Source organism: Peromyscus californicus, unplaced genomic scaffold (assembly GCF_007827085.1).
Source record: "Peromyscus californicus insignis strain IS unplaced genomic scaffold, ASM782708v3 Scaffold_32__1_contigs__length_542415, whole genome shotgun sequence".
Classification (NCBI taxonomy): domain Eukaryota; kingdom Metazoa; phylum Chordata; class Mammalia; order Rodentia; family Cricetidae; genus Peromyscus; species Peromyscus californicus.
In genome coordinates this window covers 44,410-70,347 of record NW_026294543.1, presented here as the reverse complement: position 1 = coordinate 70,347, position 25,938 = coordinate 44,410, and positions in this window count along the sequence as shown.

The window sequence follows — 25,938 nt, the reverse complement described above, 5'->3', positions numbered from 1 at the left end:
GTGTGGCAGAGGGTGAGGAGTGGGGGATGAGAACATAGGGAAATGGGAGGGTCAAGCTGGAACAGGGACAGAGTGGGAGTGCAGGGAGGAAGATACCATGATAGATGAGGACATCATGGGAATAGGAAAAGGCAGGGTGCTGGGGAGGCTTTCAGGAATCCACAAGGTTGACCCCACCTTTGTCTGCTGGCAGTGGTCCAGAGGGTGCCTGGACCAGTCTACTCTGTTGACCAGTCTAGTGAATAACCTAGCTGTCATCATAGAGCCTTTGTCCAGTGACTGATAGAGGCAGATACACAGATTCACGGCCAGGCACCAGGCTGAGCTCCGGGAATCCAAACGATGAGAGAGAGGAGAGATACTGCAGATGAGGGACATTGAGATCATGATGGGAGATGACCAGCCACGCTAGTGGAAGCCCATGAACTGTGGACTGTGTGGAGTGGTGGCTGTGGAGCCCCAATGGGACTGGACTAGGCCCTCTGGATATGGAAGACGGTTATTTGGCTCAAACTGTTTGGGGAACACCCAGGCAGGGGGATCGGAATCCATTCCTGCTGCATGGGCAGACTTTAGGTATCAGGTGTCTGTAGTGTGGTGCCCTGCGCAGCCTTGGTACAGTGGGAAGGGGCTTGGACCTGCCTAGGCTCAGCGTGTGGGGCTCTGCTGACTCCCCATGGGAGACCTTGATTTGAGGGATGTGCGGATATGGAGTGGCTTGCGAGGGAGGTCTGATATAGGTCTTATATCCAAAATATACATGTTGAACACAAGAAATCAGAAAAATCAAACAAAAATTCATATCTGATAAAGGTCTAAAATCCTAAATATACACATTGAACCAAAGAAATCAGATAAATAAATAAAAAATTCTCACCTGATTAGGGTCTAATTTCCAAAATATACATACCAAATGTAATTAGATAAGTAAAACAAAAATTATCATTTGATAATTGTCTAATATCCAAAATATACATATAAAACAGAAGAAATCAGAAAAAGAAAGCAAAATTTTCATGCTCAAATATCAAAAATATAATTAAAGAACACAAGAAATAAAATAAAACAAAAATTCTCTTCTGATAATGGTCTCATATCCAAAATATACATACTGAACACAAGAAATCAGGTAAAGAAAACAAAAACTCTCATCTGATAAAGTACTAATTTCCAAAATATTTATAATCAAATTCAAGAAACCAAAGAAATAAAACAAAAATTCGCATCTGATAAAGATCTAATATCAAAATTATACATACTCAACACAAGAAATCACATAAAAATACAAAAATTCTCATTTGATAAAGGTCTAAAACCAAAAAAATACATATTGAACACAAGAAATTAAATAAAACAAAAATTCTCATCTGATAAAGTTCTAATATCCAAAATATATATGTTGAAATCAAGAAATTAGAAACAACAAAATTCTCACTGGTAAGTCTAATATACAAAATATACATATTGAACAGAATAAATCAGAAAAATAAAACAAAGTTCTCACCAGATGAAGGTCTAATATCCAAAATATACTTATTGAAAACAAGAAATTAGATAAAACAAAAATTCTCACCAGTAGAGTTTTAATATCCAAATTATACATATTGAACACAAGAAATTAGATAAATAAAATAAAAATTGTCACCTGATAAAGGTCTAATATACAAAATATACATATTGAAAAAAAATCAGAAAAACAAAGCAATAATTATCATCTGATAAAGGTCGAGTACCCAAAATATACATATTGAACATACTTGGATAAATAAAACAAAAATTCTCATCTGATCAAGTTCTAATATCCAAAATTACATATTGAACACAAGAAATCAAATAAATAAAGCAAAAATTGTCATAGGATAAAGGTCTAATATCCAAGTTACACATATTGAACACAAGAAGTCAGGTAAATAAACAAAAATTCTCATCTGAAAAGGACTAATATCCAAAATATACATGTTGAATCCAAGAAATCAGGTAAATAAAACAAAAATTCTCATCTTATAAAACTTTAATATCCAAAACATACATATTGAACAGAAGATATTAAATAAAAGAAAAATTCTCATCTCATAAAGGTCTATTATCCAAAATACATATTGAACACCAGAAATCAGAAAAATAAAACAAAAATTATCATCAGATAAAGTTCTAATACCATGATATACATACTGAAAACAAGAAATCAGAGAAATAAATCAAAATTCTCATCTGATAAAGGCCTAATATCCAAATATTTTCATTTAACACAAGAAATTAAATAAAACAAAAATTCTCATAAGATAAAGGTCTAATATCAAAAATATGCACATTGATCCTAAGAAATCAGATAAATAAAAAATTATCATTTGATAATGTTCTAATATCCAAAGTATACACATTGAACATGATTAGATAAATAAAACAAAAAATTCTCATATGATAATTATCTAGTATCCAAAATATACATGCAGAACACAAGAAATTAAACAAAACAAAAATTCTCATCTGATAAAGGTCTAATATCAAAAATACACATATTGAACACAAGAAATTAAATTTAAAAAATTGTCATGTCGTAAAGGTCTAAATCCAAAATATACATATTGAACACAATAAATAAGATAAATAAAATGAAAATTCTCATCTGATAAAGGTCTACTATCCATAATATACATTTTGAACACAGTTATTCAAAATTTTGTTCAGATGAACAAAAATTCTCAACTGATAAATTCGAATATCACAAAAATCCACATTTATCAAAAGAATCAGAAAAATAAAACAAATATTCTCATCTGATAAATGTGTAATATCCAAAATTACATATTGAACACAAAAATTAGATAAATAAAACTAAAATCCTCATTAAATAAGGGTCTAATATCCAAAATATACATATTGAACATAAGAAATCAGATAAATGAAACAAAAATTCTCATGTGATAAAGATCTAAGATGCCAAATATACACATTGAATATAATTAGATAAATAAAAAATTCTTATCTAATAAAGTTCTAATATCAGAAATATACATATTGTACACAAGATGTGAGATAAATAAAACAAAAATTCACATCTGATAAAGTTCTAATATCCAAAATATTCATAATGAACACAAGAAATCAGATAAATAAATCAAAACTTCCCATCTTCTAAAGGACTAATAGCCAAAATATAAATACTGAACACTAGAAATCAGATAAATAAAATAGAAATCCTCATCTGATAAATGTCTAATATCCAAAGTACACATATTGAACATAATTAGATAAATTAAACAAAAATTCTAATCTGATAAACTTCTAATGTCGAAAATTACATATTGAACTCATAAAATAAAACAAAACAAAAATTTTAATCTAATAAAGATCTAGTATCCAATATATATATATTAAACACAAGAAATCATATACATAACCCCAAAATTCTCATCTGATAAAGGTCTAATATCCAAAATATACATAATGAACGCAAGAAATTAAATAAAAGAAAAATTCTCACCTAATAAATGTCTACATGCAAAAATATGCATATGGAAAACGAGAAATCAGATTTCAAATCTTGAGCTGTTTCCCTCATTTCTTTAATTTCCTGATGACTTCCCATTTTTTGTTTGACTTTTTCTCTAATTCTTTAAGGGAATTTTTCATTTCCTCTTTAAAGATCTCTATCATCTTCTTAAGGTCATTTTAAAGGTCGATTTCTTTTGTTTCCTTTGTGTTGGGATGTTCAGGTCTTGCTGATGGAGGTTCTGATGGAGCCATGGTGGGTTTTTTGTTGTTGACTGTAATTTTGCACTGGCATCTACCCATCTCTTTTTCCACTTGGTACAAGCGGTGTCTGTGTCTGAGGGAGGCTCTCTCAGTCGGATCAATACTCTTGGTCCAGTGGGAGCTCTTGATCTAATGGGTACTGATAGACTGTTTGTCTCAGAGAGAAGCTCTAAGTCCAATTGGCCCTTGTGGGCTCTGTCTCAGGGAGTAGTTGTAATCTTGGCACACAGGTGGGTTGGGAGGGGTGGGACTTGTGAGTTACAAGGTCTGGTGGGGGATGGTGGTAGTCTGAACTGCCTGCAGTAGGTCTGCCTGCCAACTGGCCTGAAACTGGGACTGCAATGGGTAGTGGTGTAGGGATGCAGGGTTGTTCCCCTGGACCCAAAGCCTAGGAGCTGGGGTATTCAGGATTGAGGATAAAGACTCACCTCTTAGTCCAATCCGGTCCTGGTCAGGGAACAGTTGCAGTCTGGAAGGATGGGTGGGATTTGGGGGAGGTGGGGCTTGGTTACAGGGTCTCATGGGGAATGGTGGTAGTCTGACCTGTCTGCAGGAGGTCTGCTGCCTGACTGAAATGGAGACAATAAAGAAGACACAAACTGAGGAAATGCTGGAAGTGTAAATCTGAATAAATGAACAGGAACTACAGATGCAATCATAACCAACAGAGTGCAAGAGATGGAAGAGCGGATCTCTGGTGTTGAAGATACAGTAGAGGAAATAGATTCATCAGTCAAAGAAAACACTAAAGCCAACAAAGTCATGACCCAAAATGTCCAAGAAATTTGGGACATCATGAAAAGACCAAACCTAAGAATAATAGGGATAGAAGAATGAAAAGAATACCAACTCAAAGGTACAGAAAATATATTCAAAAAAAATCATAGAAGAAAACTTTCCTAACCTAAAGAAGGAAATGCCTATAAAGATACCTTTTTCAGATGAGAATTCTTCTTTTGTCTGATTTCTTGTGTTCAATAGGTATATTTTTTATATTAGACCAGTATTGGATCAGAAGTTTTGTTTTGTTTAATTTCTTGTGTTCAATAAATACATTTTTCATGTTAAACCTTTATCACATGAGGATTTTGTTTTGTTTTTCTGATTTCTTGTGTTTTTTGTATATTTTGAATATTAGACCTTTATCAGGTTAGAATTCTTGATTTATTTATCTGATACCATGTGTTCAGTATGCATATTTTGGATATTAGTTCTTTCTCAACTGAGAATTTTTGTTTTATTTAATCTCTTCTGTTTAATACATATATTTTGATATTAGACCTTTATCAGATGAGAGTTTTTGCTTTATTTATCTGATTTCTTGTGTTCAGTATATATACTTGTCATTAGATCTTGATGAGATGAGAAATTTTGTTTTATTTATCGGGTATCCTGTTTTCAATATCTATGTTTTGGATATTAGACTTTTATCCAATGAGAATTTTTTTTTCATTTATCTAAATATGTTCAATATGTATATTTTGAATATTAGACCTACCTCTAATAATTGTTTTTTCTCATTTATTTTGTTCAACATGTGTATTTTGGATATTAAAATTTTATCACATGAGAATTTTTTTTATTTATGTGATTGCCTTTGTTCAAACTGTGTATTTGGATATTAGACCTCTATCAAGTGAGAATTTTTCTTTAATATATTTGATTTCTTGTGGTCAGTATGAATATTTTGGATATTAGTTCTTTCTCAGGTGAGAACTACTGTTTTATTTAATTTATTGTGTTCAGTATATATATTGTGGATATTAGACTTTTATCAGATCAGAATTTTTATTTTATTAATCTAATTATGTTCAATATGTATATATTGGATATTAGACATCTCTCAGATGAGAAATTTTGTTTTATATATTTGATTCTTGTGTTCAGTATGCATAATTTTGGATATTACACCTTTATTAGAAGAGAACTTTCATTTAAATTATCTGATTTCTTGTGTTCCGTACGTATATTTTTGATATTGCACCTTAATAAGATGAGAATTTTTCTTTTATTTATCCAATTATGTTCAATATGTCTGTTTTGGATATTAAACCTTTATCAGATGAGAATTTTTGTTTTATTTATCTGTTTTCTTGTGTTCAATATGTATATTTTGGATATTAAACTTACCGCTGATAATTTTTTTTCTTATTTATTGTGTTCAATTTATATTTAGATATTATATATTTATCAGATGAGAAATTTTTTATTTATCTGAATTCTTGTGTTCAATATGTATGTTTTTGATAATAGACCATTATCAGATGAGAATTTCAGTTTTAATTATCTAATTTCTTGTGTTCAATATGTGTATTATTGATATTAGACATTTTTTGTATTCAACAGGTATGTTTGGGATATTAGACATTATCAGATGATAATTCTGCTTTTATTTAATTTCTTGAGTACAATAAGTATGTTTTTGATGTTAGATGAACATCAGATGACAACTTTTGTTTTATTTATTTGATTTCTTGGGTTAAATATGTATATTATGTATATAAAACATTTATCAGATGACAATTTTTGTTTTATTTATCTGATCTCTTGTGTTCAATATATATTGTGGAATATTAGACATTTATCAGATGACAATTTTTGTTTTATTTATCTAATTATGTTCAATATGTGTATTTTGGATATTAGAACTTAATCAGGTAAGAAGTTTTGTTTTATTTATTTCTTGTGTTCAATAAGAATATTTTTGATATTTTACCTTTATCACATGAGAATTATGTTTTGCTTTTCTGATTTCTTGTGTTCAATATGTATATTTAGGGTATTTGACCTTTATGAGATGAGAATTTTTGTTTTGTTAATTTTATTTCTTGTATTATATATGTATGTTTTGAAAATTAGACTTTTATCATAAGAAAATTTTTGTTTTATTAATTTAATTATGTTCAATATGTACACTTCTGGTATTAGATCTTTATAAGATTTGAAGTTTTGCTTTATTTATATGATTTCTTGTGTTCAATGTGTATTTTTTGGATATTAGACCTTTATCAAATGAGAATTTGTGTTTTTTTGATTTATTATGTTTTTAAGTATGTTTTTGATATTGGACCTTTATCACATGAGAAATTTTGTTTTCTTTTTCTGATTTCTTGTGTTCAATATGTGTATTTTGGATATTAAACCTTTATCAGATGAGAATTGTTGTTTTATTCATGTGATTTCTTTCCTTAACTATGTATATTTTGGATAATAGACATTTATCAGATGAGAATTGTGGTGGTATTGTGTTCCCCAAAATATTGTGCACTCTAATAAACTTATCTGGGGTCAGAGACAGAACAGCCACAATATTAAACATAAAGGTTAGGTAGTGGTAGCACACGCCTTTAATCCTAGCATTCCAGAGATAGAAATCCATGTGTTCAAGGATACAGCCAAGCATGGTGACTCACGCCTTTAATCCCAGAAAGCGAGCCTTTAATCCCAGGGAGTGATGGCAGATAGCACAAAGGTATATAAGGCGTGAAGACCAGGAACTAGAAGCTTTTGGCTGGTTAAGCTTTCAGGTTTTCGAGCAGCAATTCAGCTGAGATTCATTCTGGACAAGGACTCAGAGGCTTCCAGTCTGAGGAAACAGGATTAGCTGATGAAATGGCGAGGTGAGGTGGCTGTGGCCTGTTCTGTCTCTCTGATCTTCCTGTGTTCACCCCAATACCTGGTTCAGGTTTGATTTTATTAATAAGAACTTTTAAGATTCATGCTTCAGAGAATATTTGCTTTATTTATCTCAATAAATTCAATGTGTCTGTTTAGGATATCAAAATTTTATCAGATGCAAATGTTTGTTTAATTTATCTAATAATGTTCAATATATATATTTTAGATATTAGACCTTTTCAGATGATAGTTTTTGTTTCATTTATGCGATTTCTTGTGTTCAATAAGTATAATTTTGATTTTAGACCTTTATCTGATGTGAATTTTTGTTTTATTTATCTGATTTCTTGTGTTCAATATGTATAATTTTGATACAAGTTCTTTATCTGGTGAGAAGTTTTGTTTTATGCAATTTCTTGTGTTCAAAATTATATCTCAGATATTAGCACTTTTCAGATAAAAATTTTTATTTATTTATCTGATTTCTATGGTTCCTTTTGTATATTTTGGATATTAGACCTTTATCAGATAAGAATTTTTGTTTTATTTATCTAATTACTTGATTTCAATATGTATATTTTTGATATTTGATATTTATGACATGATAATTTTGATTTATGTAGTAATTTTATGTGTGCAATAAGTATATTTTTGATATTTGAATTTAATTACATGGACAATTTTTTTTCTTATTTCTTGTGTTCAATATGTATATTTTGGGTATTAGACCTTCATCAGGTGAGAATTTGGTTTTATTTACTTTCTTGTGTTCAATAAGTATATTTTTGATATTTCAACTTTATCACATGAGAATATTATTTTCTTTTTCTAATTTCTTATGCTCACTTTTTATATTTTGAATATTAGACCTTTATCAGATGAGGAATTTTGTTTTATTTATCTGATTTTTGTGTTCAGTATGGGTATTTTGGATGTTAGACTTTTATCAGATAAGAATTTTTTTTTATTTTTTGGATTTTTGTGTCCAATATGTATATTTTGGATATTAGACCTTTATCAGCTGAAAATTTTTGTTTATTTGTTAGATTTCTTTTGTTCAATGTGTATATTTTAGATAATAGCCCTTAATCAGCAGAGAATTTTTGTTTATTTGTTTGATTTCTTTTGTTCAAAGAGTATATTTTGGATATTAGACCCTTATCAGATGAGAATATTTGTTTTATTCATCTGATTTCTTGTTTTCAATATGTATATTTTGAATATTAGACATTTATCAAAAGAGAATTTTTGTTTTCTTTAATTTCTTGTTTTCAATAGGTACATATTTGATACTAGACATTTATTTGATGACAATTTTCGTTTTATTTATCTATTTTTGTTAAATATGTGTATTTTGAATATTAGATATTTATCAGATGAGAATTTTTGTTTTATACATCTAATTATGTTAAGTATGTATATTTTGGATATTAGACCTTTATCAGAAGAGAATTTTTGTTTTCCTTATATGATTTCTTGTGTTCAATGAGTATACTTTTGATATTAGACATTTATCAGATATTAATATTCACTTTATTGATCTGATTCTGTTCAATATGTATATTTTTGATATTGGACCTATATCAGCTGAGAATTTGTATTATTTATCTGATTTCTAGTTTTCAGTATGTATATTTTGAATATTACACCTTTATCAGATGAGAATTTGTGTTTTCCTTATCTGATTTCTTGTGTTTAACATGTATATTTTGAATATAAGACCTGTATCAGATGAGAATTTTTGTTTTATATAGCTAATGTCTTGTGGTCAATATGTATCTTGTGGTCAATATGTATAGTTTACATATTAGACCTTTAGCACATGAGAATTTTTGTTTTTTGGGTTTTTTTTAATTGTGTTCAATATTTATAGTTTGGATATTAGACCTTCATCAGAAATGAATTTTTGTTTTATATTTCTAATTATGTTCAATATGCATATTTTGGATATTAGACCTTTATCTTATGAGAATTTTTGGATTTTTTAATCTGTTTTCTTGTGTTCAATGTGTATGTTTTGGATATTAGACCTTCATCACATGAGAATTTTTGGTTTGTTTAATTTCTTGTGTTCCATATATATTGTATAATAGACTTTATCAGATGAAAATTTTTATTTATCTAATTATGTTCAATATGTACATTTTTTGCATAAGACCTTTATCATATGAGAATTTTTGTTTTATTTAATTTCTTGTGTTCAGTATGTGTATTTTGGATATTAGGCCTTTATCAGGTGATATTTTTTGCTTCATTTAATTTCTTATGTTCAATAAATATATTTTGGATATTAGACCTTTATCAGATGAGAATTTTTGTTTTATTTATGTGATTCCTTGTGTTCAATGTGTATATTTTGTATATTAGTACTTTGTCTGATGAGAATTTTTTTTATTTTATTTCTTGTGTACCATAGTTATATTTTTGATATTAGACATTTATCAAGTGAGAATATTTGATTTGTTTTTCGGATTTCTTGTCTTCAATATGCATATTTTGGATATTGGACCTTTATTATTTGAGAATTTTTTTTATTTTTCGGATATCTTGAGTTTAAAATGTATTTTTTTGATATTAGACCTTTATCAGATGAGAATTTTTGTTTTTATTATCTGTTTTTTTGAGTTCAATATATATATATTTTGGATATTAGACCTTTATCAAATAGAATTTTTGTTTTATTTATCATGTTTTTTAGTTCAATATGTATATTTTGGATATTAGACCTTTATCAGATGAGATTTTTCTTTTATCTCATTTCTTGTGTTTAATATGTATATTTCTGATATAAGACGTTTATCAGGTTAGAATTTTTGTTTTATTTATCTGATTCCTTGTGTTCGGTATGTATAGTTTGTATATTATACCTTTATCAGGTGAGAATTATTTATTTATTTATCTAATTATATTCAATATGTATATTATGGTGATATTTTACTTGTACTAAAATTTAATTTTATCTGTATGTTAAAAAATAAATGCCTGGGGGCCAGAGATAATAACAAGTCATTTAGCATAAGTCTGACAGTGATAACATATACCCTTAATCCTAATCACATGACAAACAGATATTTGTATGTTCAAGGACACCACCAGCATGGAGACACATGCCTTTAATCTCAATACCAACCATAGAGACCTGGAGGTCTGTATAGACAGGCAGTGATGAGGAAGTCATGTGGTTGGGTTTACAATCAATGAAAAGGCAGAACAGAACGTCAATAAAAAGACAGACACACAGGAAGTAGGTCTCTTTCTCAGGGGAAGGATGCCGGTGGCAGGGGGTGGTAAGAAGGTAGTCTTGGTTTTAGTTCTTGGCTGCTGCTCTGACCTCTGGGGCTTTTAACTCTGTGTTTGGTTGTGTTTCTTGTTGAATAAAACTGTTCAGAATTACATCTACAGTATATTTTGGATATTAGACATTTATCAGGTGATAATTTTTTTATTCAATTTCTTGTGTTCAATATCTATATTTTGGATATTAGACCTTTATCTGAAGATCTTTTGTTTTATTTATCTAATTATGTTCAGTATATATATTTTGGATATTAGACCTTTATCACTTGGGAATTTTTGTTTTATTTAATTTCTTGTGTTCAATATGTATATTGTGGATATTAGACCTTTATCAAGTAAGAATTTTGATTTTATTTAATTTCTAGTGTTCATCATGGATATTTTGGATATTTGACCTATTTCAGATCAGAATTTTTGTTTTATTTATCTGATTTCTTGTGTTCAGTATGCATATTTTTTCATTAGACCTTTATCAGATGAGAGTATTTGTTTCGTTTATCTGTTGTCTTCTGCTCAATATGTATATTTTGTATAATAGACTTTTATAAGATGAGAATTTTCATTTTACTTATGTGATTTCTTGTGTTAAATATATTTATTTTGGATATCAGTCCTCTATCATGTGAGAATATTTGTTTTGTTTAATTTCTTGTGTTCAATAAGTATAATTTTGATATTAGCCTTTTATCAAATGAGAATTTTCTTTTATTTACCTGATTTCTAGTTTTCAATTTTGTATATTTTGGATAATGACAATTATCAGGTGATAATTTTATTTTATTTTTTTATTTTTTTTTTTTTTTCGTTTTTCGAGACAGGGTTTCTCTGTGTAGCTTTGCGCCTTTCCTGGGACTCGCTTGGTAGCCCAGGCTGGCCTCGAACTCACAGAGATCCACCTGGCTCTGCCTCCCGAGTGCTGGGATTAAAGGCGTGCGCCACCACCGCCCGGCCAATTTTATTTTATTTAATTTCTTGTGTTCCGTTTGTATATTTTGGATATTAGACTTCCTTCAAATGAAAATTTTTGTTTTAACTTTCTAAATATATTCAATAGGTATATTTTGCATATTAGACCTTTATAAAGTGAGATTATTTTGTTTTATATATTTGATATCCTTGTTCAGTATATAAATTTGGTTATTAGTTTTCTTCAGTTGAGAATTTTTTTATTTAATTTCTTGTGTTCAGTATGTATATTTTGATATTAGACCTTTATCACAGGATAATTTTCATTTTATTTATCTGATTTCCTGTGTTTAATATTAGTATTTTGGACATTAGACCTCTATCAAATGAGAATTTTACTTTTATTTATCTGATTTCTTGTGTTCGCTATGTATATTTTTTATATTAGACTTTTATCAGATGAGAATTTTTGTTTTATTTATCTAATTATGTTAAATATGTATATTTTGTATATAAGACCGATTTCAGAGGAGAATTTTTGCTTTATTTGTATGATTTCTTTTATTCAATATGTATATTTTGGATATTAGGCCTTTATCAGATGAGAATTTTTGTTTTATTTAATTTCTTGTGTTTAGTATGTATATTTTGGACATTATACCATTAACAGATGAGAATTTTTATTTTATTTTTCTTATTATTTTCAATATGTATATTTTGGTTATTAGACCTTTTTTCAGACAACAATTTTTTGTTTTACTTAATTTCTTGTGTTCAGTATGTATATTTTGGATATTGGACATTTATCAGATGAGAATTTTTGTTTTATTTATCCTATTTCTTGTGTGCAATATGCAGTTTTTGTTATTAGACCTTTATGAATTTAGAATTTTCATTTGTTTTGTTGGATTTTTTTTTGTGTTCAATATGTATATTTTGGATATTAGACCTTTAACAGATGAGGTTTTTGCTTTATTCATCTGATTTCTTGTGTTCACTATGTACATTTTTTATATTAGACCTTTATCAGATCAGAATTTTTGTTTTATTTTATTTCTTGTGTTAAGTATGTATATTTTGGATATTAAATGTTTAACAGATGATAATTTTTGTTTTATTTATCTTATTAATTTCAATATGTATATTTTGGATATTAGACTTTTATCAGATGAGAATTTTTGTTTTATATATTTGATTTCTTGTGTTCAGCATGCATATTTTTGATATTAATACTTTATCAGGTGAGAATTTTTGTTTATATATATGGTATACTGCATTCTATATATATACATTGGATATTAGACATTTGCTAATATTATTCCGATGCTAATTTTTGTTATATTAGTCTGATATCTTATATTCAACATGTATATTTTAGATATTAGACCTTTATCTGATGAAAGATTTTGTTTTATTGATCGGGTTTCTTCAGTTCAGTATGTATGTTTTGGATATTAGACCTTTATCAGGTGACAATTATTGTTTTATTTCTTGCATTCAATATGTATATTTTGGATGTAGACCATTATCAGATGTGATTTTTTTGGTGTTATTTACATATTGAACTTAATGTATATTTTCAATATAAGACATTTATCAGATGAGAATTTTTTTATTTAGCTAGTTATGTTCGATATGTATATTTTGAATATTGCACCTTTATCAGGTGAGAATTTTTAATTGATTAATAATATCTTGTGTTCAATATGTATATTTTTTATATTCGATATTTCTATGATGATAATTGTTATTTTATTTATCTGATTTCTTCTGTTCAATAGGTTTAATTTAGATATTAGACATTCATCAGATGAGAATATTTGTTTTATTATTTGATTTGTAGTGTTCAGTATAATATTTTTGATATTGGACTTTTATCAGATGACAATATTTTTTATTTAATTTCTAGTGTTCAGTAAATAATATTTGGATATTAGACATTTATCAGATGAGAAATTTTATTTATTTGATTTCTTTATTTGAATATGTATACTTTAGATATAAGTTATTTATCAGGTGAGAATTATTGTTTCATTTAATTTCTTGAGTTCAATATGTTTATTTTGGATATTAGATTTTCATGAGTTGTTAATTTTTTTTAAATTTAATTTAATTTTATTTTACAATACAATTCAGTTCTACAGGTCAGCCACGGATTCCTTTGTTCTCCTCCCTCCCACCCCATCCCCTTCCCCTCAGCCTACCCCCTATTTCTACCTCCTCCAGGACAAAGCCTCCCCTGAGGACTGAGATCAACCAGGTAGACTCAGTCCAGGCCAGTCCAGTCCCCTCCAGTCTACCAGACCAGACAACAAAACACCATTTATTTTTATTGATAAGTTTGGTCTTTGCTCATTAATAGAAGTTTGCCAAAAAATTTTCTTTATGTTTTCTCCTGAATTTTCTATTCTCTCTGTTTCATCATCCTGACCAGCATGACTTATTCCAATAGGCATTTGGTTATTTAATTGCTCTGAGTAGGGTTTTCCTCTACGACTGCAGGAAAGGTTTGAACTGGATTTGCTATTGGGGCCTGCATGAGGCCCCTCTGGGAGTTTCCCGAAGACTGAGGCAAAGGATTACCCTGTCTGTCCCTTGTTGATCTACACTCATTGGTCCAGTGTTTTCCCTTACCACACCTTCTGCATACTCCAGAAGGAAGGGGCAGTCTGTTGCCATTGTTCCTTGAAGAAACATTGTTTCTAGGAATGACCTGTTTACAGTCCCTTTTCAAATGTCGTTGTTTTCCACATCCAAAACATCTAACATTCCTCAAACCTTTTGAAATTGCTTCTCCTACCCACGTATCATCATGCTCATGAGCTTCAACATTAACCGTGTCTCTAATCCAATCTTCCAAAGGTGCAGATCTTGCCTTTAACAGCCTGATTATTGTTTTGCATGCTGCATTCACATTCTCAAAGGCCAAAGACTCAATTATTATCTTACTAGCATCTGAATCTGGGACCATTTTCTTTAATGCTGAAGCCAGTCTTTGTAAAAAATCTATGAAAGATTCTTTTGGGCCTTGTACAACCTTTGTAAATGACTCAGTTTTTTTTCCTGGTTCCTCAACTCTGTCCCATGCATTCAAGGCTGCTGTTCGACATAAAATTAGGGTTTGGACCTCATATAACATTGTGCTTGTGCTGAAGTATATTGACCTTCTCCAGTAAGCTGATCCTGGCAGACTTGTATTCCTTTATCCCTCCACTGTTTTTCTATGTTTTTAGCTTCATCCTTGAACCAAGTTAGCCACTGAAGCCTTTGACTGGGTTCAAGAACAGCTTGTGCCAGCTCCCGCCAATCCTGTGGTACAATCTTATTATATGTTGACCAAGAGTTTAACATTTTCTTTACATATGGGGAATGCATGTCATAAGATACTATTGCCTCCTTAAACCTTTGTAAATCTAACATTTCAATTGGAGCCCAAATATTTTGTGTAGTCATTTGATCAGGCAACTGCTGTATGGTTACTGGACAAACTAAGGGTGACTGTGTGAAAACAGGCTTTCTTTCTGTAACCCTATGATCCAATCTTGAAGCAACTTCACTGTTAGTTTCTTCTGTCTGAGTTTTTACAGGTGTATCAAGTTTTTCTAAAGCTGTCATCCTGGCACTTAAATTGACTATCTTTTTAAATAGTAAAATGAGAATAAGCATAGTAATAAAATGCATAATTCGGTCAACATTAATCTTCTCATATAGCTGTTCCATTGTCAGACTGTCTAAAATTGCAAACAAAGCCCAATTTTCTTCCAATGAACACAGAAAACCCATTTTTTTTAAATGTGGAAAAAAATTTCTCTTTTAAATAGTTTCCTTTAAAATATTCGATATGTTAAGTGACTTACCAAGTCCTCCCAGAACAGTACCAATCTGAGGGAATTTCAAAATAGCCTCCTAGTGTCTGAGGTGTGAATTCAGAGAGAGAGAGAGAGAGAGAGAGAGAGAACATGCAAGAACCGTAGCCACAAATTCTGCCTAAGAACTTGAATCCAGCCACATGTTCCCGCTTGAGCCTAGTCAAGCCTTGGCTCTGGCTACCTTAAGCTCCAACCATGTGCGTTGGCTTTACAGGAAGGGGCCCTGTTCGGCAGGGCAGGCCTGAATTGTCTGTAGCACCGGCTTAAAGCAAGTAGCTCAAAGTTAGTCCGGCCTGAGGCCAAGCTGACCTGGGCCCGGGCTAGGGAGCCGGCTGCCCTGGCAGGAAACGGGACCTGCCGGCCGCCCTGGCGGGAGAACGGACCTGCCGCCAAGCCAAGTTAAGCGGTTTTTAATGGATTCTTGTCATGTTGGGCGCCAAATGTAGATGTAACCAATGGTCTTATTAAATAAGAAACACAGAGCTGATTCAGAGAAGAAAGCCAAGAGGTCAGAGCTAAGAGCCTCACCCTTCCTGATTCAGGGATCCTCTTCAGCCAAGAGAGCTCTCCGAAAAAGAACTACTTCCTGTGTGTGTCTTTATATAGTCTAGCTGTTCTGCCTTCTCATTGGTTGTAAACCCAAACATGTGACTGCCTCGTCACTGCCTGAATGTACCACCCTCCAGGTCCTTAAAGGTGTGCGCCACCACCGCCATGCACTTGCTATGGCTCTAATAGCTCTGACCCCCAGACAACTTTATTTATTAACATACAATTAAAATCACATTTAAGTACAAGTAAAATACCACCACAGGTATATGCCCAAGAGTGGTATAGCTGGGTCTTGGGGGATATTGATTCCCAATTTTCTAAAAAAGTGTCATATTGATTTCCAAAGTGGCTGTACAAGCTTGCATTGCCACCAGCAGTAGAGGAGAGTTTCCCTTGCTCCACATCCTCACCAACATAAGGTGTCTTCAGTGTTTTTTATCTTAGCCATTCTGACAGGTGTAAGGTGGTATCTCAGAATCATTTTGATTTGCATTTCCCTGATGACTAAGGATGTTGAGCAATTCCTTAAATGTCTTTCAGCAATTTGAGAATCTTCTGTTGAGAATTCTCTGTTTAGCTCTATAGCCCATTTTTTAATTGGACTGTTGGGTATTTTGATGTCTAATTTCTTGAATTCTTTATATATTCTGGATATGAGACCTCTGCCTGATATGGGTTTGGTGAAGATCTTTTCCCATTCTGTAGGTTGTTGTTTTGTCTTATTGACTGTGTTTTTTGCCTTTTAGAAGTTTTCAGTTTCAGGAGGTCCCATTTATTAATTGTTACTCTCAGTGTCTCTGTTATATTTAGGAAGTGATCTCCTATGCCAATGACTTCAAGACTACTTTCTACTTTCTCTTCTATCAGGTTCAGTGTAACTGGATTTATGTTGAGGTCTTTGAGCCACTTGGACTTGAGTTTTGTGCATGGCAACAGATATGGATTTATTTACAGTCTTCAACATGTTGACATCCAGTTATGCCAGCACCATTTGTTGAAGATGCCTTTTCTTTTTCATTATAGAGTTTTGGCCAAAAACTGTGCAACACTTCACATCTCAGGATAGTGCACTATCCACAATGGATAAAACACTTTAAATCACCTTGGGCTGCCAAGGCAGAAGGAGCCCTGCAGTTGGTAGTTTTCCTGTGTTCTGTGTTCTGTGTTCTGTAGCTGGTCAGTCACAAATAAACACACAGAGGTTCATATTAATTACAGACTGTTTGGTCTATGGCTCAGGCTTATCATTGATGAGCCCTTTGATCTTAAATTAACCCATTTCTATTAATCTAAGCATCATCACCTTATGGGTGTTCCAAAACATCTGCCTACCCCAGCAGACTGCAACATCTTCCTGCATTCTGCCTTTCTTCTCTCTGTATATTTTTTTTGGATTTCCTACCTGGATATAACCTGTCTTTCCATAGGACAAAGCACCATCTATATTAACCAATGGTCCTGACACATATACACAGCAATGAGAAAGACCATGCCAGAGCACTTTCCCTTTTCTGTCTAATCAAAAAGGAAGTTTTTTATTTTAACATAGTAAAATTACATGTAACACAATAGTTATCGAGCAAGAATTATAGTTATAATAACTAGTTTATTTGTATTTGGCAAAATTAAAGGAAATATTCTATCATCTATTCTATCTTTGTGAGTCTAAAGTTTTATACCTAATTTACCTTTTATTCATAACAAAGTAAAATTATAATTATAAATACCTAATCTTCAATTCCATCAAAGATCCTAGAAGAATATTATCTGAGTAAACAGCAAGTGCATTTCAAGAAACTTCCAAAATTCTAAAAATGACAGTGACATTGGGCTGCTTGGTCAGTCATCCGAAGTTCCTCTGTAACATTGGGGCATCCATCTTCAGCCTACTTGCTTAGAGTCTCTGTCAGACTTTTCTGTGAAGCAGAAAATTTGATAAACTGTTCCTTCTATGGTCAAAGTTCATCAGTCACTTTCCTATGTGTCTTGAAGAATGTCTGGCAGTTTCTTCTGCAAATCAGGAACCTGAAGGACCATCTCTCCTTGTTTTGGCAATGTTCAGGGGTCACCTTCCTATGTGTCCCACATGGCAAGTTTTTCATGCAGTCCAGGGACAACAGTTTCTTGCTCAAATGGCTAAGCTTTTCCCTATTGTAAATAAACTCCATAATGAGTTTCTTTAACACCCATCATTCTCTTCGAAGTAATGGGTGCTGCCAGGAGCAAATGTGTCTCATTGTCCAGAAAAGTCTAAGTTCTTAGAACATTTAAATATGCTATATTCTGTAGGACTTTGAAGTGTTTGAAGGTGACCTATATATCTCATATATATATTTCTGTATAACTAGAAAACCTAATAAACATGACTATAAGTTTGACAGATATAGATAACTATTAATTTGCATTATCTATACATTGCATTTTTAAATGAGCTACTTTAAAATACCTTTAAAAAGAGTTGAAATATACGCATACTATAGCAAAATTGACTTTAAATTTGTATCAATAAACCAAAATCCCTACCAATGTAAAGTATTTTGAGATTAACAGTTGTTTTCTTAATTAAAGAACATTCAATTATTGATCTTGTCATTGCTATATTATCCAGTTTTTGAAAGATTGACTTTGACCATTAACTATAATCAACCCTCTTTAAATAAAAACAAACATTCATATATAATATTTTGTGAATTTGGACATAGTTTTCTATACTACTTCCTGGTAATTAAGGGTACTGGTAGTCTGTGGGGATCCTAAGGAAATTTAGAATTATGGTCAAGTCTTGATTGGGGTTATTTGTGTGGTTAGTCAATCTCAGCCAGTAGCATTGAAGCAGTTGTGGATATTGGATCATCTTGGTCATCATTCCCATTGGAGATTTTTCAGGGGTTCTTGCTCAGTCAAGTCATACTAACCTAAAAGCAATCCATAGGTTCTCATCTTCTGTGGAAACAAATTAGAAACTTTTTTTCAAACCAACATATCCTTAGACACAAATTTTGAAGTCAAGATACATTTAAAATATATATGTTGGTTTAGCTTAGCAGCCCCCATAATCAGGTGTGAGTGTGTAGTTACTTCATTAACAGTCAAAGAATTCAAAGAAAACATAATACTATACATAATCCAGGTGCTTTGTTTATTTTTTATTTTGTAGTCTGTTTTATTTATATTATTATTATCTCTTTAATAAAATTTTAAAGTATTTATTTCATTTGACACTGACCTATACTTTTTTCCTTTTCTTACTCAAACCTACATTATATTTTTAAGTACATGATAACCCATTTAGAGTCTTTTCTGTTTGAATTTGTTTTTACTGTGTTTCTTAATCCTTTGTATATGTGACCAAAATGTTGACCTTCCCACAGCATGATGGCTGCTGGTGCTTCCCACAGCATGATGGTTGCTGGTGCTTTGTGGGCTTAACTTAAGCCTGCAGGCAATTTCTGGGATAACACTCTCTTTATAGCAGCATGGCCCATGTAAGAGGCTGTAGGATGAACAAATAGTGTCTCCCTGAGACACAGATACTGCTTGTACTGATTGGAGAAAAAGATGGGAAGGTGGATGTGCAAGAATGCATTCAACAACAAAAGAAGCAATATAGTACCATCAGAACCTAGCGGTTCTACAACAACAAGACTTGAATAGCCCAACGTAGAAAAAGCAGAGCAAAGTGACCTTAAAATGGCTTTATGAAGATGATAGAGGCCTTTAAACAGGAAATGAAAAATTCCCTTAAAGAAATAGGAGTAAAGACAAACAAAAAGTTGGAGGAGATCAATAAATCTATTAAAGAAAGCCAAGAAAACCAAGAAAAACCATCAAACAAAGAAAACAGATCAAGTTTTGAAAATTGAAATTGAAGCAATAAAGAAGACACAAACTTAGGGAATATTAGAAATGGAAAATCTGAGTAAATGAACAGGAACTACAGATGCAAGCATAACCAACAGAATGCAAGAGATGGAACAGAGAATCTCTAAGTTTTGAAGATGCCAGAGAAAAAATATTTTTTCAGGCAAGGAATACATTCAAGTCAACAGAGTCATAACAAATAAACATCCAGCAAATGTGGGACACAATGAAAAGACCAAACTGAAGAATAATAGAGATACAAGAAGAATACCAGCTTAAAGGCACAGAAAATATACTCAATAATATGGCTTAATGTTAGAATTAAACAACAACACAAAATTACAGAAATCATACAAAATAATGGAAACTAAATAAAGCCCAACTGAATTACCAATGAGTGAAGGACAAAATAGAGAAATTAAAGACTTCTTAGAGTTCCATGAATAGAAGTGTACAATGTACCCAAACTTATATTACACTATGAAAGCAGTAGTAAAAGGAAAGTTCATACAACTAAATGCCTACATAAAGAATTTTGAGAAATCTCATACTAGTAGATTAACAGCACATCTGAAAGCTCTAGAGCAAAAAGAAGGAAATTCAACCAGGAGAAAAAAAAAGGTCAGAAAATAATCAAATTGAGGGCTGAAATCAATAAAGGAAAAACAAAGAGAACAAAACAAAATTCAATGAAACAAAAAGTTGGTTCTTTGAGAAAAACCAAGAAGATAGACAAACCCCTAATCAAACTAACCAAAAGGCAGAGAGAGAGAATGTCCAGATTAAAAAAATCAGAAATGAAAAGAAGACATAACAATAGAAAATGAGGAAATATGGATAATCACCAGGTCATAATTAAAAAACCTGTACTTGACAAAATTAGAAATTCTAAAAGAAATGGACAATTTTCGGAATAGGTACCAAATACACAAACTAAATCAAGATCAAATAAATAATTTAAATAGACCTATAACCCCTAAGGAAATAGAAACAGTCATTTAAAGTTTGTCAACCAATAAAAGCCCAGGGCCAGATGGTTTCTGCACAGAATTCTACCAGAATTTCAAAGAAGAGCTTATACTGATACACCTCAAATTGTTCCACACACTAGAAACAGAAGGAATACTGCCAAATTGCTTCATGAGGCTTTAGTTACCCAAATCAAACAAAGATACAACAAAGGAACATAATTACAGAATAAACAACCCTCATGAACACAGATGGATATATACTCAAAGAAATACTGGCAAATTAAATTCAAGAACACATCAAAATATCATGCACTATGATCAAGTAGGCTTCGTGAAAAAAATGCAGTCATGGTTCAACATACAAAAATCTGTGAGTGTAATCCATCATATAAACAAACTGAAAGAAAAGAAATACATGATATTCTCATTAGATTCCGAAAAAGCCTTTCACAAAATCCAATACCCCTTTATGATACCCTCAAGGTCTTGGAGAAAGAAGAAATACAAGGAACATACCTAAACATAATAAAGACAATTTACAGCAAGCCAACAGCCAGCATGAAATTAAAGGGAAAAAAACTCAAATATCCAAAATATACATACTGTATACAAGAAATTAAACAAAAGATAAATTCTCACCTGATAAAGGTCTAATATTAAAAGTATGCATATGGAACATAATTAGATAAATAAAACAAAAATTCTCATCTGATAAAGGTGTAATATCCCAAATATACTTATTGAACACAAGAAATCATTTAAACAAATGAAAATTCGCATCTTATAAAGATCTAGTATGAAAAATATACATAAGGACACAAGAAATTAGATCAATAAAACAAAAATTCCCACCTGATAAAGGTCTAACATTGAAAATATACATATATTAAACAAGAAATCAGAAAAACAAAATTCTCACATAATAAGGTCTAATATTAAAAATATACTTATTGAAAAAAAGAAATAAAATAAAACAAAAATTCTGTTCTGATAAAGGTCTAATATAAAAAAATATACCTATTGAAAAGAAGATATCAGGTAAATAAAACAAAAAATTCTCATCCGTTAAAGGTCTAATATCCCAAATATCCATGTTGAACAGAAGAAAACATATCAATAAACAAAAATTCTCACCTGATAAAGGTCTAATATCCAAAATATACATATTGAACACAAAAAAATCAACTACATAAAACACAAAATATATATTCAAAATGTACACTTTGACATTATTAGATAAATAAAGTAAAATTCTCATCTGATAAATGTCTAATAACGAAAATATACATAGCGAACACAAGAAATTTAAAAAAACAGAAATTATCACCTAACAAAAGGCTAATATCCAAAATATACATATTGAATACAAGAAATCAAACAAATAAAAAAAATTCTCACCTGATAAAGGTCTAATAGCCAAAATATACATACAGAATATAAGAAAATAATAAAAGAAAAATTCTGATCTGATGAATGTCTAATGACAAAAACATGCATGTAGAATATAATTAGATAAATAAAACAAAAACTTTAATCTGATAAAATTCTAATATCCAAAATATACATACTGAACACTAGAAATTAGAAAAATAAAACAAAAATTCTCATCTGATAAAGGTCTAATATCAAAATATACACATTGGTCCAAGAAATCAAGTAAATAAAACAGAAATTCTCACTGATAAAGGTCTAATATCCAAAATATACATATTGAACACTAGAATTCAGATAAATAAAACAAAATTTCTCATCTCATAAATGTCTAATATCCAAAATATAAATACTGAACACAAGAAATTAAGTAAAACAAAATTTCTCAAATTATAAAGGATTAATATCCCAAATATATATATTGAAAACAAGAAATCAGATAAATTAAACAAAAATTCTCACCTGATAAAGATCTAATATTCAAAATATACATATCAAACACAAGAAATCAGAAAAACAAAACAAAATTCTCCTGTGATAAAGATCAAATATGAAAAATATACTTACTGAACACAAGAAATTAAATAGAACAAAAATTCTGAACTGATAAAGGTATAATATCAAACATATCCATATTGACCATAATTAGATAAATAAAAAATAATTCTCATCTGATAAAAGTCTTATATCCAAAATATGCATACTAAATAAAAGAAATTAATTAAATAAAAATTCTAACCTTATAAAGAACTCACATCCAAAATATGCATACTGAAAACAGAAATCAAATATATAGAACAAAAATTCTCATCTGATAAAGGTCATTATGAAAATATACATAACGAATTCATGAAATAAGAAAAACAAAATTCTCACCAGTAGGTCTATTATCCAAAGTATGCATATTGAACACAAGAAATTAAAAAAACAAACAAAAATTCTCATCTGCTAAAGTCTAATATACAAAACATACACACTAAACAGAATATATCAGACAAATAAAACAAAATTCTCATCAGAAAATGGTCTAATGTCAAAAATATACTTATTGAACACAAATTATATAAAATTTCACAGCATTAAATTTCTAATATCCAAAATATACATATTGAATACAAGAAATCAGATATATAAAACAGAAATTTTCACCTGATAAAGGTCTAATATTCAACATATTTTTATTGAACCCAATAAATTAGAATAAACAAAAATTTTACATGTGAAGTTCTCATATACAAAATACATCTATTAAACAGTATAAATCAGATAAATAAAACAAAAATTCTCACATGATAAAAGTCTAATAAACAAAATATACATATTAAACACAAGAAAACAGAAAAACAAAACAAAAATTCTCATCTGATAAAGGTAAATATCAAAAATATACATATTAACACAAGAAATAGGATAAAAAACAAAAATTCTTATCTGATAAAGGTCTGATATACAAACATATACGTAGGTCTCAAGAAATCAGATAAATAAAACAAAAATTCTCAACTGATAAAGATCTAACTATAAAAATATCCATACTGAACACAGGAAAATAAATAAAACAAAAATTCTCATCAGACAAAGGTCTAATATCCCAAATTTACGTACTGAACATAATTAGATAAATAAAACAAAAATACTCATCTGATAAAGGTCTAATATCAGATGTATAGTTATTGAACACAATAAATTAAATAACACCAAAATTCTCCTCTGATAAAGTTCTAATATCCAAAATATACTTATTGAACACAAGAAATCAGATAAATAAAACAAAAATTCTCACCTGATAATGGTCAAATATCCAAAATATACATATAGAAAACAAGAAATTAGTAAAACATGTTTGTCTTTCTGAGTCTGAGTTAACTCACTCAGGACGTATTTTTTTCTAATTCCATCCATTTGCCTGCAAACCTCATGATGTCATTGTTTTTCTCTGCTGAGTAGTACTCCATTGTGTGTAAGTACCACATTTTCTTTTTTCTTTTTTCTTTTATTTTAATTTATTTTGCAATACAATTCAGTTCTACATATCAGCCACGGATTCCCTTGTTCTCCCCCCTCCCATCCCCCTCACCTTCCCCCCAACCCCCCCCCCATTCCCATCTACTCCAGGGCAAAGCCTTCTCCACAGCCATAGACTGAGGTCAACCTGGTAGACTCAGTCCAGGTAGGTCTAGTCCCCTCCTCCCAGGCCGAGCCAAACAATCCTGCATAGGCCCCAGGTTTCAAACAGCCAACTCATGCAATGAGCACAAGATCTGGTCCCACTGCCTGGATGCCTCCCAAACAGATCAAGCCAATCAACTGTCTCACCCATTCGGAGGGCCTGATCCAGTGGGGACCCCTCAGTCATTGGTTCATAGTTCATGTGTTTCCATTCATTTGGCTATTTGTCCCTGTGCTTTATCCAACCTTGGTCTCAACAATTCTCGCTCATATAAACCCTCCTTATTCTCGCTAATTGGACTCCCAGAGATCCACCCAGGGCCTTAAATGGTCTTAAGAAACAAGCGGGTGGAGCCCACAGAAATCCACATTTTCTTTATCCATTCTTCAGTTGAAGGGCATCTAGGTTCTTTCCAGGTTGTGGTTATTACAAACAATGCTGCTACGAACATACCTGAGCATGTGCCCTTGTGGTATGAGTGAGCATTCCTTGGGTATATGTATGTAGTCACTCATAAGTGGATACCAGATGTAAAGCAAAGGATAACCAGACTGCAATTCACAACTTCAGGGAGGCTACCTAGTAAAGAGGACCCTGAGAAAAACACAGGATTACCCAGCGACAGACAAATGGATGAGATCTACATGAGCAAACTGGAAGTGATGGGGTGGTCCTGGGGAAATGAAGGGCAAGAGTCGGGGGAAAGAGTGCTTAGGGGAATGGGAGGTCCCAGCTGGATCAGGAACAGAGAGGGAAAACAATAAAAAAAATTCCATGACAAATGAAGACCCCATGAGAATAGGAAGAAGCAAAGTGCTAGAGAGGTCCCCAGAAATCGACAAAGATGCCCCCACAATAGACTACTGGCAATGGTCAAGAGAAAGCCTGAACTGACCTACTCTGGTGATTGGATGGCCAAACACCATAACTGTCATGATAAAACTATCATCCAATGACTAATGGAAGAAGATGCAGAGATCCATGGCCAGGCCCCAGGTGGAGTTCTTGGGAGTCCAATCAGTGAGAAAGAGGAGGGATTATATGAGTGAGAGATGTTCAGACCATGATTGGAAAAAGCACAGGGACAAATAGCTGAACTACTGGAAGCATGGAAGCAATGCCAGTTCCCATGACATATGCAGCTCTTCCCTGGACATTCTATTGTATCTTGGAGAGCCCTGGCTTCTTCTGTGATGTCACCTATGTTGTGGCAACACCAACAGCCCTCGGGAAGTTTATTCAGTGCCTTCAACACTTACTGATGAACATGATGGCAAACTGAAGAGTCAAATTCAGAAAGAGATGGAGAGGTTAGAGAGACCAGAGAGTTACAGAAGAAAGCTGACCTTCAGCCTCAGTGTAAAACATCAAGAAAGAAATGGTCAAGAGAATGGTGTAATGAGTTCTGTGCAGGAAAATGGAAGCTTCCTGGAAGAAGTGGGCTTGAGCTGAATCTTCCAGTAATGGGGCACAAAAAGCTGGAGTCTCTGGGAACCAACAGAATTTC